General features: G+C 41.4%; 1 pseudogene; it reads left to right on the top strand.

Moving 5' to 3' along the window:
- The first annotated feature begins 14,659 nt into the window (after positions 1-14,659).
- On the top strand, positions 14,660-14,768 carry LOC120094895 (small nucleolar RNA SNORA51; annotated as a pseudogene).
- The last annotated feature ends 2,593 nt before the right edge of the window (positions 14,769-17,361 follow it).

The following is a 17,361-nucleotide window of genomic DNA, read 5'->3' as shown; positions in this document are numbered from 1 at the left end:
TGGTTTTGCTTTTTTAAAGACATACCTGCCAGCTGGCAAATGATACAGTTCTAGTAGAGAAAAATGTTGACCTGTGCCTTGTATTAGGGTCCATTCTAAAAACAACAAACAGTAAGATATTATTAAGTGTGAAGGCCTTTCAAAGGAGGTTGGGCAAACTTTTAACCTGGCCTCATGACCATCATGCACCCAAGTTTTCAGAAGAAGCAGGTTGTGTTTTTGTTCCTCTCCTCAGCATTAACTGTGATATTGTGCTAACACACTAAATAACCAGTGTGTCCCCTGTGCCTTCCCACTGCACGAATTATAATCAGGCCTCTAACACTCCGTCAACTACAGGAATAGGTAGGACAGACTCAATCAATAACATGTAGAAACAAAGTGCCCTGGGATTCTGTCCTTGTGTAAAAACTCCATCTCTTCCATGACTGACATTCTAAGCCTATTGTCATCTCTAGGGCACACATGTGCTCTTTAAGGTTTAAAGGCTATGTCTTATAAAGGATGTTTTTATTCCTGCACAAACATCATGACCAAGAAGCAAGTTGAGGAGGAAAGGGTTTATTCAGCTTACACTTCCACTTTGCTGCTCATCACCAAATGAATTCAGGACTAGAGCTCAAGCAGGTCAGAAAGCAGGAGCTGATGCAGAGGCCATGGAGGGATGCTGCTTACTGGCTTGCTTCCCCTGGCTTGCTCAGCTTGCTTTCTTATAGAACCCAGGACTATCAACCCAGATCGAGCACCACCCCACAATGGGCCCTCCCACCCTTGATCACTAATTGAGAAAACGCCTTACAACTGGATCTCATAGAGGCATTTCCTCAAGGGAGGCTCCTTTCTCTGTGATAACTTCAGCCTGTGTCAACTTGACACACAAATACATCACTACTAAGTCTCAACCCTTATTTTCTTATTCATTCCCAAGATCTCAATAACTTTAAGAGTCCCACGGTCTTTACATATTAAAAGTTCAATCCCTTTAAAATATCCAATATCTTTTAAAATTCAAAGTCTTTTTAAAATTCAGTCTCTAAACTGCAAACTCAACTAAAATACTTTCTTACTTCAAGAGGGAAAAATATCAGGGCCCAGTCACAATCAAAAGCAAAATCAAACTCTAACCGTCCAATGTCTAGAATCAACCCACAAGATCTTCTGAGCTACCAAAGGCTTGAGTCATTTCTCCAGCTCTGCCCTTTGTAGCGCACACCTTGTCTTCTAGGCTCCAGATGCCTGTTCTCTGCTGCTGCTGCTGCTCTTGGTGGTCATCTCATGGTACTGGCATCTCCAAAACACTGCTGTCTTCTGTTGCAACTAGGCTTCACCAATAGCCTCACAGGCTCTCTTCATAGTGCCAAGCCTCAACTCCTTTGCCTGACCCCTTCAGTCCTGGGCCATCAATTGCAACTGAGGGTGCACCTTCACCAATGGCCTTCCATGGCCTCTCATAGTGCCCAGCCTCGACAGCTCTTCATGACCCCTTTCATACCTTCAATACCAGCACCACCTGAGTGACTCTCATACACTACCAAAGTCCAGTCACAGCACGAGGTACAGCTTTTGCTATTTCTGGAACACAAACTCTTTGTGCTCTCAGAAAACACTTCCCAGAAGATTTCACATCAATGATGCTAGTCTCTTCTTAATTGCCACTAATTTATTAGCTCCAGCTGACCAGCATCAATAGTCCCAATAATGCAAAGGTTTCGCTTTAGTAGTCCTGTTATCTTGTTAATCACAGCTGATTCTTCAGCCCCAGCTAACGGAAACCACAGAATTGTCACAATCAAAATAGAAACAGTCCAGACAAGAGTCTTTAATCTTCCTTCTGAAATTTCACAAGCCAGGCATCCATCTTCTGCACTGTTCTCAACATTATCTTCCAAGCTCCTATGGAGCATCCCATAGAGTTCTTAATGTCCCAATGGCTCTTCTAGCTCAACGTTCCAAAGTCCTTCTACAGTCCTCCCCAAAACATGAGGTCAGGTTGTCACAGGAATATCACACTCCTGGTACCAACTTCTGTCTTAGTTAGGGTTTTATTGCTGTGAACAGACACCATGACCAATGCAAGTTTTATAAGGACAACATTTAATCGGGGCTGGCTTACAGGTTCAGACCATTATCAACAAGGCAGGAGCATGGCAGCATTCAGGCAGGCATGGTGCAGGAAGAGCTAAGAGTTCTACATCTTCATCCCAAGGAAGCCAGGAACAGACTGAGCATCCTCAGGGAGCTAGGAGGAAGGTCTCCCAGCTCACCCCGACAGTGACACACTTTCCCCAACAAGGCCACATCTTCTAATAGTGCCACTCTCTGGACCACGCATATGCAAACCATCACAGGATATATGGTTCTGAACAGATCACATTTCAGAGTAGAATTATTCCATTATGGGAGTGAGCTATGTTGGGAGCATGTTCTTGCTACATTCCTATTTTTAATAAACAATTATCAGTTTCTAAAATGTGATAAGCAAATCTAATCTAACAATTATCATACACCAAGTACAGAGTTCCAATGAAAACATGTGACTCAGTAATAAGAGGTAGGAAAAAAATTATCAATAGCAGGAAGATGAAAGGGAAGACTGGTTTCTTTGTTGCTGCTGCTGCTGTTTTAATTTAAACTGTTGCTGGAGAGATGGCTCAGCAGTTAACAGTACTTACTTGTGTTATTGAGGACCTGAATTTAGTGTCAATACCTTTGCTGGCTGTAACTCCAGGTAGGGGTTCTGGTATCCTCTTCTGGCTTCTTCAGACACATGCACACACATAGAATATGCTCCAACAGATAAACACATACACATAAATCACAATAAAAATAAATCTTAAGAAAACAGAAAATATAGATAAGAAAGCTTAATTTTTTAATGAATTGATGAGGAAATATCAAAAAAAGGAAAAAAAAGAAAAGAAAAAAGAAGGCCTGTCTCTTTAACCAAAATAACATGGATATGTATAGATTCGTATAATTCCTAAATTGTCCCAGAGCCTCCTCTTGGTCAATTTGAGTTGCAAAACAAGGATATTCCATAACTCTCATACATACTCCTGATGTTGAAAACCTCATCATTTTCTACTAAGCCATAAAATTTTCTAGTTCTGAGGCCAATTTTAAAAAGTTCTCAGATTCTTAAGTAGTTTAGTTCAGCCTTTTATGAATATTAAATGGTTGAAAATCCTAGAAGTTTCTCCAGTAGAGTCTCACTTTTAATGCATATTTTTTAAAGCTTGTTACACACTTAGATAATCAAGTGGAAAGGAAGTGGATTGTGGCACAAAAGGGCATCTAGCGTTATCTGTGGACTTAGAAAGAATGTGAGCTTGGGCAATTCACACAGACTCTGAACTTTACTCCTGCTGAACTTTTCTACTTGAACTCAGAACTACAGAGTAGGGGTGGATGTGTGCACGAGTGCGTGTGTGTGTGTGTGTCTCGTGTGTGTGTGTGTGTGCTCGTGTGTGTGTGTGTGTGTGCTCGTGTGTGTGTGTGCGCGTGTGTGTGTGTGTGTTGTTGTTGTTGTTATTGTTGTTTTTAACAAAATCTCAATCATTCGATCTTACCAATGAAGACTCAGAAGCCAGATGCTGGGTGAGAGCCTGCTGGCTCAGAGAATCAGAAAAAGCACCCAGCTGACCTTCCTCCTCAGCTGATGTCCCAAAGCAAGCTCTCCTTCTTCTCTTGTCCCAAATCCCTCAAACTGAATGTCCCTCCTCTTTCCTTCCTGTGCATCTCTCTATCTGTCCTCCGACTTATTCTGTTTTCTTTTTTTCTATGTCCACTCCCTGTTGACTGACTGCTTGCTCTGCCTCTTGGCCTATGGTTGACTTTATTTAATACTTTTTACAATAATTTGAAAGCTCTGGAATTAAAGGGGGATGCTAATGCTGAGTCACATCACAACTAGAAACCATATATAACCAACCTCAGGGTTCAAATATCCTGCAACAAATGTGTGTGAGTGTGTGTGTGTGTGTGTGTGTGTATGTAAGGATGTGTGAGAGTGAGTATATGTGTGCACATGCAGGCTTGCACATGCATTCATGCACTCATAAGCAAGGAATTTACTTATCTTGTGGTGTCTGTCTCCTCACAAACAAAATGAAGTGAGCATATCTACTTCACAAAGAAATTGTATCATATGCTTATCAGGTAGGAGGTGCTTAAAAATAATATTACCTACTTTCTTTCCTTATTCTTTTTTGCTGTATCTCTTGCCCTATTTCTTAGGAATATAATTAAATATGCTATATTTAAACTATAAAGATTTTAACATGTTTGCTTAAAGTTTTGCACTGAGGTATAATTTACTTCTAATAAAGTATGTAGAATACATGAGTTTTAAATTATATTTTATTAAAAACTGTGATGTGTGTGTGCTGCATGGGTGCACATGTAAGCATGTGCCACAGCATACTTATGGAGCTGAGGGGAATATGTGCATACTACCAGAAAAATCACCTCTCAGGGTTTAATAAAAACTATGTCTTAGAACAAGGTATAGATTAGTGTCTCGGCATCCCAGAAGATCTCATGTGGCCCCCTTCAGGGCCAGCTAGTCTTCTGACTTCTGCTATCATCACCAATCTTAAATACTGATCAATGCTATAAAATAACAACATGTATGAAACAAGGAATTAAAAATGCAATAGGTTTGTTGTTGTTGTTTAAAGGAAGTGAGCTAGCTGCACATGCCAACATGGAAATAAAACCCAGACTCTTCCTGGTAATGATAACAGAGGATATGAGAAAAGAAAGAGGAATGTGACAGATGAAGTCCTTTGAGTCTGGTTTACCTCCTCGCACAGAGTGTGCTTTCACTTCCCAACAGAGGAAGAGCCCTAACTACAGTCAGCTGCCAGCCTGCCCTTAGGAGAATGTAAAATGTCAGTAAGCATTGACATTGACAGAACACACTATTTACAGAAGCAGATGTTCTCTCCCCAGGCTTGGACACCACCCATCCTGGATAAGGCTCCTCATAATCTCTCCACCTTCTTTTCCCTTCTTTTCCCATAGCTACAGAGACAAACCAAAAGGCAAGGAGCCCTCAGGGTGCAGATCCCCACAGCCTCACTGTGCCATCCCACAGAGCTGGGGTTCATCAGTCTCCTCCTGGAAGTCAAAACCGAGTGTAGCTGCTGTCCAAGACAGTGGTGAATTGCACCGACGGATTAGCCAAAACCCACCTAACTTAAGCCTCATCTCTGGAAATTCTGAAAGATCCTAATTTGCATTTATACATTCTAACCAACTTATTTGTTAATTTTTACACTTAACTAGTAAACAACTAAACAAACAGTAAGAAGATGACCACTTCCGCTCACTCCTGGGCAGGGAAAGATGACTACTTCCGCTTCCTCTGGCAGGTAAAGATGACTACTTCCGCTCACTCCTGGCAGGGAAAGATGACTACTTCCGCTCACTCCTGGCAGGGAAAGATGACTACTTCCGCTCACTCCTGGCAGGGAAAGATGACTACTTCCGCTCACTCCTGGGCAGGGAAATATGAATGAGCGGTTGCACTGTAGCTTTACGTTAATGCTTTCTCTCTTTTGTTGATCAGTCTGAGCCATCAGAACTACCTCTGAACAGTTCTCACAGCCGAAACATCCTCACGGCACTGGGAGCTTCTTGTTGCTTGTATTTGTGGAGACAAGGAAGAACTAATGTCTGTCTTATAGAAAACCCTGTTGGACCTTTTTTCTCTAACTAAATATCCTTACCGCTCTTTGGCCTTTCCTCATAACCCTTCTTTTCTACGCTTTAATTAACACTTTTTTCTCTTTTTATGGAACTCTGCCAGTTCTCCACATCTTCCTTTAAAAGAGAGACACAAAGTGGCCACAGATGAGGTCAGCTCAGTACTGGGAAGCTGACAGGCCACTTCCTGTCCTTTTTGCTCTTCATACACTCACTATCTCACTGTTTTTTGTTTTTTGTTTTTTGTTTTTGTTGTTGTTGTTGTTGTTGTTTTTTCTTTTTTTTTTCTTTTTTTTTAAATAGATAACACTTATTTAGCTAATTCTAGAAATTGGATTAAATGCCCATCTTTCTCCATCTTACATTCCAACTATTGATTTTGGGGTGTGTGTGTGTGTGTGTGTGTGTGTGTGTGTGTGTATAAACACACATACATGTTGTCTTTGTATTAGTTTTGAGTCGGGGTTACACTAAGTGTCCCAACTCCAGTCTCAGTCTTTTGACAATGTCAGTTGTGGACATGTGACAGACTTAGGAAAAGAAATAAACAAGAGAGAGTTGGGAAGGCTGGGGATGTAGCATCTCGATAGTGTTTGCCTGGTGCACACAAGGCCCTGCCTCTGATCAGCAAGGGTGACACTTGGGCAGGCACAAGATAGATGGCACAGGCTCCAAAGGGAGTTTATCTGCCAAAACTTTCAGGCAACCTCTGCTCCATAAGGCTTTAGCGTCTCCTTTATAGTCACATAGACAATAGTGTGGTAGAGCAACACATTGTCTCATGGTTTGGACAGAATGAAGCACAAGTCTGCTGCATGGCCCTGAAACACAGACAGTGAGGACAGGAATCATAGGGTCAGAGAAAAAGATTTTTGATCATTTGCCTCCAGTGTTAATTTACTGCCAAATAGTGTGTAGGAGATGACCATTGACCACACGAAACTATTACTACATTATCATTACTATGAAAACAGAATAGACAGGATCAGGCCCGAAAGCCATCTGTGTATATTGCCATAGTTATATGTGTGCGAACATCCAGGAGGAATAGGAACTCACAGAAATGACCGCTAGAGGCGGTGTGGGAGGGCAAAGGTGCTTTTCCCACAGTCCCAACTAAATCTTTACAACATGGCATCTGAATATCGCATGAGATTCAATTATTTAAACGACTCTATTTATTATTTCAAACCCACTTTTCAGAATTTTATTGTTTAATTAAAGATTTTTCAATTACATGAGTAAAACAATATGTATAGCAAAAATACTGTAATGTGCCTGGTGTGGTAGCACAGACCTTTAATCCCAGGACTCAGGAGGCAGAGGCAGGCAGATCTCTGAGTTCAAAGCCAGCCTGGTCTACAAAGTGAGTTCCAACACAGCCAGGGCTACACAGAGAAACCCTGTCTCAAAATCTAAGCAAAACAAAACAAAATTAGTGTACTGTAAAATTCAGTAAGAAATGTGGATTTGGGGAAGGTTAGTTTTGAAGATTAAAAACTGATTCTCTGAAATCAAATTTTAAAGCCCCTAAGCAGAAATGGAATTGTTCAGTTCTTGATCAGCATCAGATCTATAAACCCACTATTATTAGGACAAGTGACCCAAATGTTAAACTTTTCCTCAAGGATTTGATGAACTTTCTCTCCTGTTAAAATAAAAATGTCCTACTTTCTAATACCAACTCTGATTAAAGCTAGACTCACACTAAATCAAACAAAGATTACTTAATTTTATAGCTACCTTCCTGAGTTTTACAACTTTAACCTTGTATATTTTGATATTTTTAGAAAATTGACATTTACCAATGCATATTTAATTGTCAACAACTAGAAAATTTTATTGTGCAACTACTCAGAGACCACTGTTTATATGAAAAATGATATTGGCATAACTTTCTGAATTTAAAAAACAAATTGATTTTGAGATTTCCTGATAGCTCCTCTAAGGTTGTGCGCCTCTATACTCTGCTTTCTTGCTTACAAAATAAATCCACTTCAATCACTGCCCGACCAAAGTTTAAACTTAAAAATAGACTCAACAGTTAATCAATAGGTTGATCTGCTGATGCAGAGTGTAGCTAGGCACAGCCAGAGGTCAGCCCACTGAGGCAGTCAACAACTTATTCAATGTAATTCAGCACAGAGAATACACCTCAGCAGTCAGACCTTATCACACGATCTAGTGACATGGATCTGGGGAGGTCCTCCATAAATGTCAGTCTCAAGTGTATATGTTAGCCACTCCACTGTATGACATGACAGCCTGTAGATAACTCCTAACTGGAAACAACAAGTGTTTTCTACCACAGGATTCCTTGATCAATGCAGTATCTGTACATTAGACATCTTGAAAATCAAATATGTAACTCTGCAGTCCTAGTCAAAATGAATCTTCTCTGAATTGCTATACAGGAAAGATTCATAATGAGGGGAAAAAAATAAATTGTTCAATGGAATTGCATTAAATTAAGTGTGATTTAATTAGGCCAATTTCTGAGTGATACTGCATCAGGCTTTCAATTGACAAGAACAAGTGTTTAAAAAAGAAACTCAACAGAAAACATGTCAGTTCTCTTCTTACAACGTTGTATTGGCCTAAATCGCCTGCAGAATCCAAAGGTTGGCTAGTCTTTTGCAATCGCTTTGGAAAAATAAATAAATAAAACCTGTAGTCAGCTTGAGTCTACAGTAAACTCTCTTCATCTAATCACAGCTCTTAAAAAACCAATAAAATACTGAGCAGTTTGACATCAGATGAGTTCCATCTCTCCCATTTTGTAAGTAAATGACCGAAAAATCATTGACCCAAGGCCGAGAAAGCCAGGAGAAAACATCATTAGTGTCTTGTGGAAAGCTGCAGGGTAGAAAACCCTGGTTTCTTTCCTTGCTCTGCTGGAATGCAGTCGGCAGCCCAGAGGAGGCTTTTACAGTCTGTCTGCCTTCCTTTGTTCAGAAGATTCCTTTGGAATAGATGCAGGAACTGACCAGCACTCGAGTTTGTGAAGTCAACTCCTGGCAAGGATGCCCTGTGATCAAGGAGTCTAGGTACAGATACAGTGGACAGTGAGGTCAGGTGGTAGCAACAGTCGCAGACCTGGTCTTAGGATCACCTCGATGGCAGTTCCAAAGTCAGCGCTCTGAGCCAGACTTCCTAGGTGTTACAGTCTGTTTCAACAGTTGAGTGACACTGTCTAGGAAGGTTGTAGAACCTTTTTGACATGGGGCCCAGCTGGCAAATATAGAGGATAGCTACAGGGGCTAATAAGGTAAGACTCAGTCATGGTCATGACCAAAGTTTTCTCTGCTTCCAGACTGCCGAGACAGTGTAGACACCACCATACAGCCCTGCTCCCAGACTTTCTCCACCATGATCTGTCACCCTAATTATGACCCTGAATAAATCCTTTCTGTCTTACGCTGTTTCTGTCAGGAATTCTGTCCGAGCAATGAAGAAAGTAACTAGTCCCCACCCTGTGTCTAGGTCTCCTGGTGCAACATCCTAACTTGGTACCACTGAGCTGTTTCTTTACCGTCCTATGCCTTAGTCTCCTTGTCTGAAAGAGGGTGGTATTTAATAACACCCAATTTGATGTGTTACTGCAAATATCAATTGATATAAAGCACTTGGCTTCTAGAGAACACATGGTTAATGTCAGTCATTCTTCATCAGAACTGCCTATCCCAAGTTTAATTCAAATTTTCTATAGACAGTTTAATTCTGGGTTTCTTTATCAATATATAACTGAAAACCCTTCCAATTAGGAGCTACCTTACAGTCAAGCTTTCTAAAAAGATCCCCCTACATATTCAACTTCTCGTTCCAAAGCTTCAATGGCTCCCTTCTCTGAAAAGATTCCCAAACCCCCTCCTTGAATTTAGATTGCAAAATGCCCTCTACTCTAGCTCTAGTCTGCTTTCCTCACCTTCTACTCCAGATAGACTCACCTCCTTCATATCTCGAGCCAAATGCATGTCTATCCTACTGCCATACAGGCTCTGCTCCATACACAGGAAGTGGTTGTGGCTGTCTGTTATGTTATCTTTGCTCTAGCATCCTGGAGCATAGTTGTTTACATCTCACTGTGGCAGAGGATACAGAAAACTGAGATCTACCCAGAGGGAAGACTGGCCCAGAAAACCCAGCCCGACCACAGCCTCTGAGAGGCTCAGCAGTGGTTGCCAGGTTGAGCTAAGACTGGGAGGACACACACACACACACAGACACACACACACACACACACACACACACAATGTTTAGTCTCAGACGTGCTCAGTAATACACATGTGCATTGAAGCCATTTTAAAATAATAATCCAATTGGGGAGTCTAGGGAGAATTCTTAGGTGAGAGCTCTCAAAAATAAGACTCTAAAGGATTTTAAAAAGCAGTAGCAACTTTGACTAAAAACTGTAAGCCTTAACCACCCTGCTTTCCCCATGGGAGCACCCTCGCTGAGAGGAAATTTTAAATTTATTTATACAATGCAACAAACTAATCTCTCTTTCTGATCAACAAAAGCTTCCGGCCCCGTTCACAAAACTGATTTAAAACTCACTGTTAGGTCGGTTTGCTTCCTCTTTGGAGCCGCTGGGACTTGAGGAAGAGGCAACAGGGAGTTGGGAATTCTTGACCTCAAGAGCCCCCCATTTGGTGTCTAACCCCTGAGATTGAAAGAGAACTGTGAGTGTTTAGTTTAGCGATGCATCCTGGAAATAAAGGGCAGGCTCCCAGATAACCTTCAAAGTGAACATCAACATTCTAAGAGGGCGTCCTTGTTTCCATAGTAACAGAAAAGGGATAGGGGAGGGAGGGCTGGGGAGATGGCTCTGTTGCTTGCCTTGCAAACAAGAGGACTTGGGTTTGATCCTCAGAAGCCATGTGTTTGTTAGCCCAAGTGGAGATAGAGAGATCCCTACTTTGGAAGCTCCAGACCAGTAAGAGTTCACCCGCCCACCCAAATAAATAAATAAATAAACAAAGTGCACAACTACTGAAAAAAGATACCTCTGGCCGCTGGCCCTCCACAAGCTCAAGAGCATGCACATCTGTCTATTTATAAACACGGGGGTGGAGGAGGGACAGGGAGAGCCTTACATTCTTTTATCATGGCAGAAAACTGACGGTGGCTTCCTGGTGTATAAAAAGGATTCATAAGCCACTTTAACCGAAAAATATAACCCTAAGATTCTGACGTTCAATCTTGTTCATCCAGTAGATTCACAGGCATAAACAAGCTCTTGAGTAAAATCACAGCTCATAAATCTGTTCTCTTTGGTCAGCCCAGGGTTTTTACCTTTTCTAAAACTGTTATTTAAATGCCCTTGCACTGAAACCATGCTCTGCAGTATGCTACACTCTCCACTGTATCTCTCAGATTTACACCATGTAGTTGTAGTCCATGCCCAGAGACATTTGTGCCTACAGTTTCTTCTGGAATTTCCCTCCTTTGATGGAACCTTGAATGAATTGTACTAGGGCATCTAGCATACCATCCCACATAGCTATCATTCTCCCTTCTAGTATCTGCAAAGCTCCACCAAGTGCTACTGTTTAAAGTAACCCTCCACAGTTTCTTCTGTTTGTTTGCTGCCCAATGAGAAGAGACTGCTTCTGTCACAGTCATTATTATCTCAATCCTCAGTTTACCCACAAGACTCCTTAGGCTTAAAGGCAGATGAGTTTGCAGTGATTGCTTTCTGCCTCCCTGCTGAAAGCCCAGTCTTGGACCTGCACTGCCAGCCTTCAGCTTTGGAGAGCGGTGAGCTGGAAACCCCATCCTGTACTGTAGAGATTTCCTGTGCTGCAACCTCACAGCTTCTCTCCAGTACCACCTGCCCAGCCCAGCTCAACAGGAGACTGAATTGGCCTTTGTTGCCCTGTGTTCCACCAGGACATGGTAAGTAAAGCACAAAGCATTCCAGCTCTTAGCCACGATAGAGGACAGAGGACACAGTCAGCCTTTGACATAAACAGGACTCATCCTGTAAGTAGCTGGAGGGGAATGTTGGCAACATGCAATTAGGCAGCTGGTCATCTCTATTTCAATCCACCCTCGTCGCTAACTGCCAAGTTTTAAAGCATTAAATGCTTTAGCATGCCAGGCATAGTTCAAAATCAGATTTTTTCTTTTAAAAGTTATTTTCCATGTTGCCTCCCTTCTTCCTGAGGCAGTTTCATGTACAGACTAGGGATCAAGCAAGTTGATACTTCAAATAAAAGGGTGCTGAAGCTTTATGTGGAAGCCAGTTGGTAAGTCAGTATAAACTTTTCTTGAACTCTTGCTCAAGATGAAAACTTCTTGAGTGTTCATTATTCTTGTGGATATTCTTGGAATGCTCAGAGTCCACCTCACAGTCAAGTTCAGCTCTTTCACTAGGACAAATAATTGGAAGAGGGGCTGTGCCATAAAAGATATGCCTGGTTATCTAAACAGGCCCACAGTATACATGGAAAGAGTGAAAACATGGTGGGGTTGATGAGGTCCAATTATTATCTTTTCTGTGCCTTTAAATTCCCAATCTCTATTCTGGGAAATAAACAGTCATCCCTGGAATGTTAATACACACTTATCCCAGCTCCCCAGCTCCCTTCTTTCCTGCCTGTCACCTCCCTGTCTTTCTCCTTGGCTTACAATGTTTACTTCAACTCAGCTGAACTCGGTGATGTAGTCTCCATCAAAATAAGATCATGCCAATAAAGAAATAAAGTTATTTCTTTAACTCTCTGATATTCAAATCTAAAAACCTCCATAGGCTTGGAATTCTTCAACAAGCAGTTCATAGGAACAAGTTTTCATAGGAAGAGATCATAAGCATAGGATACAATTTATTATGGTGGAAACATCAATCTCCTATCTGATACCCTTCTCCAACTCAGCAATGAGTTGTTCATTTGAGACATCAGGAAAAGTGACTCTCTTGAAGTAATAGCTTATGACAACTAGTCTACCTTGGGCATTCATTTACTGAAGAGATTTCCAAGTTTGCTATTATTAATTACCCTTCTCAAGGGTTGTGTGACCCTAATTCTGGGGAGATGCAAACACACTCATCACAAATAGGAATCAACAATGGACCAAAGTACAGATATCACCAATTCAACTTGAACCAATAGGTTTTATTAGACTTACTTACAGATGTACGGGTAAGGAATTACTTATAGGAGTAGAAATGACTCAAAGACAGCTGCATGACCAAAAGCCCACCCCAGCGTGGATAACAGCTCACAAAAGCTGGAAATTGTAAGTTTCTACACAACTTCCAGACAGCTCAGTAAGCATCTGACTTTTCCAGGTAGTTTGGCTAGTCTCTGCTTCTTGGTTGGTCTCTCTTGCCTATTATAGTCAGCTACCTGAAAATATCTCTCAGCAGTCATTATTGCTTATATATGTTTAGAGAAGGAGGAGCCTAGTTAATCTGATCAGTTTCAGGGACTTCCCGGGGCTTTTGAGTTGTTCTCTTCCCAAACTTCAAAGATCTCTACAGATGAATGTTTTATCTCCTTTAGGACAGACATCCTGTGTCTTAAGTATATTTCCTCCATGGTGGGAGATTTTTTTTTCTAGAAGGAATTGCTACATATCATCAATACATAGGAAATTAATTATTTCTGACTTGAGAGATGACTCAGCAGACAAAGACACCTGTGCCACAAGATTGATGATCTATCTAAGCTCAATCCCTTGGACCCACATAGTAGAAGGAAAGAACCTCTTTCCAAAAGTTGTCCTCTGACTATGAAACTTTGGGTACTCTGTGGCTCACATTCTACTTATAAGACACACACACACACACACACACACACACACCAACACACATGCACATGCATGTGCAGAAAGAGATTTTATGTATAAATTAAACATTTTTTTAAAAATCTAGTTTCAAAGAAAAACAGCAATATCCCTTCTTACTCTTCTATCTACAGACCCAGATGATGTATATGAAATTAATCTAGTAGAATTAATGTTTTTGTTGATTTTATCAGAAATCAAAACACATGATTAGGACAATTACATATTTGTATTTCTCACAGATCCTAAATTGTCACTGTTGTGACTTATCTTTCTTCTACAGTTCAAAGCCTGGGCTTTTCTCTTACTGGATCCACTAAGCACCAGAATACCTGATGGTGTGCACCTGGGACCAGGTGCAAAACAGACCACCATGAATAATCTTGTTATACAGCCTGGGACAAGAGGCAAGTTGCTCAGAAGACTTCCTCGAATGTCTCTTCTGCTCCACTAAACCTAGGTTCCCGTGTTCTATACTTACAGTATCGCCCATTTTCTGCAATCAATTCCTTCCTTCTTTCCTTCCTTCCTTCCTTCCTTCCTTCCCTCTTTCCTTCTTTTCTTCCTTCCCTCCTTTCTTCCTTTTATCCACCTACTTGACTCACCATGCCCCTTCTCACTTATGCCTTATGTTTAACCAGACTCCTGAATACAGCCACACAGAGCGACCTGTGTTTGAGCCAATGGTCTCTCTGTCCTTTGATGGTGTTCTGTTAGCACATCAGCTGGGTATCACCACTCCCAGCCGTATCTGTATAATAGTTCACATAGGCTATCAACTGCAGCAAGAGCTTCTATTCTGTATTGGATTGTGCCTTCCTTAAAGATATACTCAAAGCCTAATCCTGTTCCTGAGAATGAGACGAATTATATAGGATCTTGGCCTATATAATTGGGTTAAGATAAGGTCAAGCTAGGTTAAGGTGAACCCTAAATCCAATGTGACAAGTTTGCACCCAGGAAAGAGGTGCAAAAGATACATCCCCAGGAAAGTGCCATATGAAGATAGAAATGCAGGACAGATGTTTAGCTGCAAGCCAAAGAATCTCCAGGATTGCCACCAGCTGAGACATGTCCAAGAGAACCCTTTCCTCAGCCTCCACCAAGGACCCAACCTCACCAACACCTTACTTTTTCCTAGACTCAAGAATTATAAGATGGCCTCCTTGTGCTTACCACAAAGAGGAGGCAGAATAAACCTACCCTGTGTATATCTCAGCCTAGGCCACTCACTGTGCCTGGTCTGTATTGTGAATGGGTAAACATGGAAAAAAAAGAATTATAAGATAATAATTTTTTGCTAAACTATCAGTTTCTGCTGCTTTGTTATGGCAGTCTGGGAAATTAATACAATTTCTCTCACGCTTTTGGAGAATTATTCGGTTCATTTAACAAACATTTATTCAGCACCTACTATCTGCCAAGGATTTTTTTTCTGTGTGTTATGAAAAGTACCATAAATAAAAAATGGTCTCTCTTCCAGTCTGGCTGAGAGATGAGGTCATGTAAGTCTAGGGAGGAAGCGCTACATGGGGTGTTGAGGAAGCAGGGAGGGAACAGTTAGCCCAGGGTTCAGGGAAGGCACACTGAAAGAGATAAAGGCATAGAAGAATCTTGAAGGATACAAGCAGTACCGGAAATCTGAGGCAGGAGGGAATAAACAATCCTTCTCCCCCACACCCAGTTCTAACTGCAGCCTCTTCCTGCAGCCACCATGGCTTCCACAGAGATTGAAAGTGTACACCTTGAAGTCTCTTGCCAGCTTGGCTTTATGAAACAGGTCCATTCTCTTAGGACTCGGTTAGGAGAAAGAATGGGAATTCTAATTTTAGGGGCAAGGGTTGTTTTGGTTTTTGTTTTGTCTTTTCTATCTAGATGTCTTGTCTCTGTCATGTGACCTGGTACCATTTGTCTTCGAAGATATTGTTTTTTGAGATACAAGAACGCTTTGAATCCAGACTAAAGACAGTAAGGTCTGTCTGGGTGTGATGTGTGCCTGCAATCCCAGCTAAGGCAGAAAGAAGGATCACAAATTCAAGGCATGTCTGGGCAGCTTACCTAGAGCATATCTCAAAAGAAAAATCATTTGAAGCTGTGTGGACATAGCTTAGTGACAGGTGGCTTGCTTCACACACTCTGAGTTCAATCACCTATTCTGGAGGGGAAGGGGAGTAAGGTACAAGTTCTTCCAAGACAGATTATTGGGTCCTCCGAATGGCAAAGGAATACGGATAAAACAGAAAGATGGTCAAAATAAAAGCACACTGGAAGTGTGGAAATGACTAACTAAAGGACGATTTTACAGAGATTTAATACTGTGATAGACTCACCACTAGATCGTTTTCCAGGAAGTTTTTTTATTGTGCTTGTTTCTTTGCAGTCATGAGCAATGTGCCATCCAGCCTTTTACACACAACATTACAGCATAAACATTTTCCTAAGCCTTGAGAAACACATTATAAACATGATCTCAGTGGCTCTGTATGCCCATGGTTTACTTGACCAGGCTTAGAGTTGTCCATTAAGTTGGATCATAACTTGTGAATACCCTTCAGATAAACATAATGAGTTTTGAAGTGGTAGTTTTTACTAATTTCATCATAGACAGTGGTCTTATAATACGAGGACATTTTGTTATCAAGGAGTTGACTTCAAAACAAACCAAAAGAAATGACAAAGACTTGGACTTTAGAATAAACAACAGTATGAGCTGCTATCCCATCCCACCATCATTCCCCAAAGATTTTCTTCCCTATCCTGAAGCTCTTTCTTGCTGGTACAACTCATCTCAACTTCCTGGTAAAGCTAGGTACAAAGCACTAAGTATTCTTAGGACCTCGGTCCTCCTTATCACACTAAGTACTAGCCAAGTCTTCTATCGTTCTGGCTCAAGACAAGCACTTTAATGCTAGCCCAGACTCCTGCTTGCTCTCCAAGGCACACCCATGTGAATTCACTCAAGTTTGTCCTGCAGCTAGTCCAGTTGACCCAGATCGAATCTATATTTTTCCTAAGCCATCATTTCCAACTCATCCACCATATGCTTTCTTAGAACTTCTCACCAAAATATTCTGTTATTGGTGTCACAAGTGTGCATGTGCATGCATGTACACACACTTATCAAATTGTATTAGTTCTTCTGTTTTCTTCTTTCTGTTGTTGTAACTGTCTTAGCAAAAAAAAAAAAATCCTTCTACAGAGTTATGTAAATAATAGACATCTACGCTCACAGACAGGAGAGATCAAGATCAAGGTGCCAGAAATGACAGCTGGTGACACCTGGCCTTGGCCTCCAAGACCTTGTCCTTCTTGCTGCATTGGTGAAAAGACGACATCAACAACAAAGAAACAAAACAGATCGATGGGAGGCAGGGTCCCTCTCAGAATCCACTTCTAGAGAAGCCCTAAGGGTCTAATCTCTTCCCAAATGCCTGACTGCTTAATACCTTCATCATATGGTTCAAGCTCCTTATAATTTTGGAGGCACACAAACATTCAAACCACAGCAGTAACCCATCTACTGCTGTTTATCTCCTGGTGCTCCTGGTAGTCCTTGCCCAAACCACCCCTGAGCCAAAATTGCTCACCAGGGATTTTGAGAGACACCTACGCAGAACAGACACTCACTGAGCTACTTCTTAAGTCACTAAGACTAAATGTCCTTGTGCCTCTGAGGCTAAACACATTGCCCTGCAGACTTCTGACACTCACATTGCTACTAAGGACACTTACCTCACCTTACTCCAACATACTTCAGTATTGCCACACCACCACAATCTGCCCTGCTTACGGTAGCACTGACGCTCCCACTCTGACTGCATAAGTGACTAAGTGTTATAGCCTTCACTCTGAAAGACGCTT

Source organism: Rattus norvegicus, chromosome 9 (assembly GCF_021556685.1).
Source record: "Rattus norvegicus strain SHRSP/BbbUtx chromosome 9, alternate assembly SHRSP_T2T, whole genome shotgun sequence".
NCBI lineage: Eukaryota > Metazoa > Chordata > Mammalia > Rodentia > Muridae > Rattus > Rattus norvegicus.
Note: the sequence above shows the minus strand (reverse complement) of the source record. Positions and strands in the feature narration are given on the sequence as shown.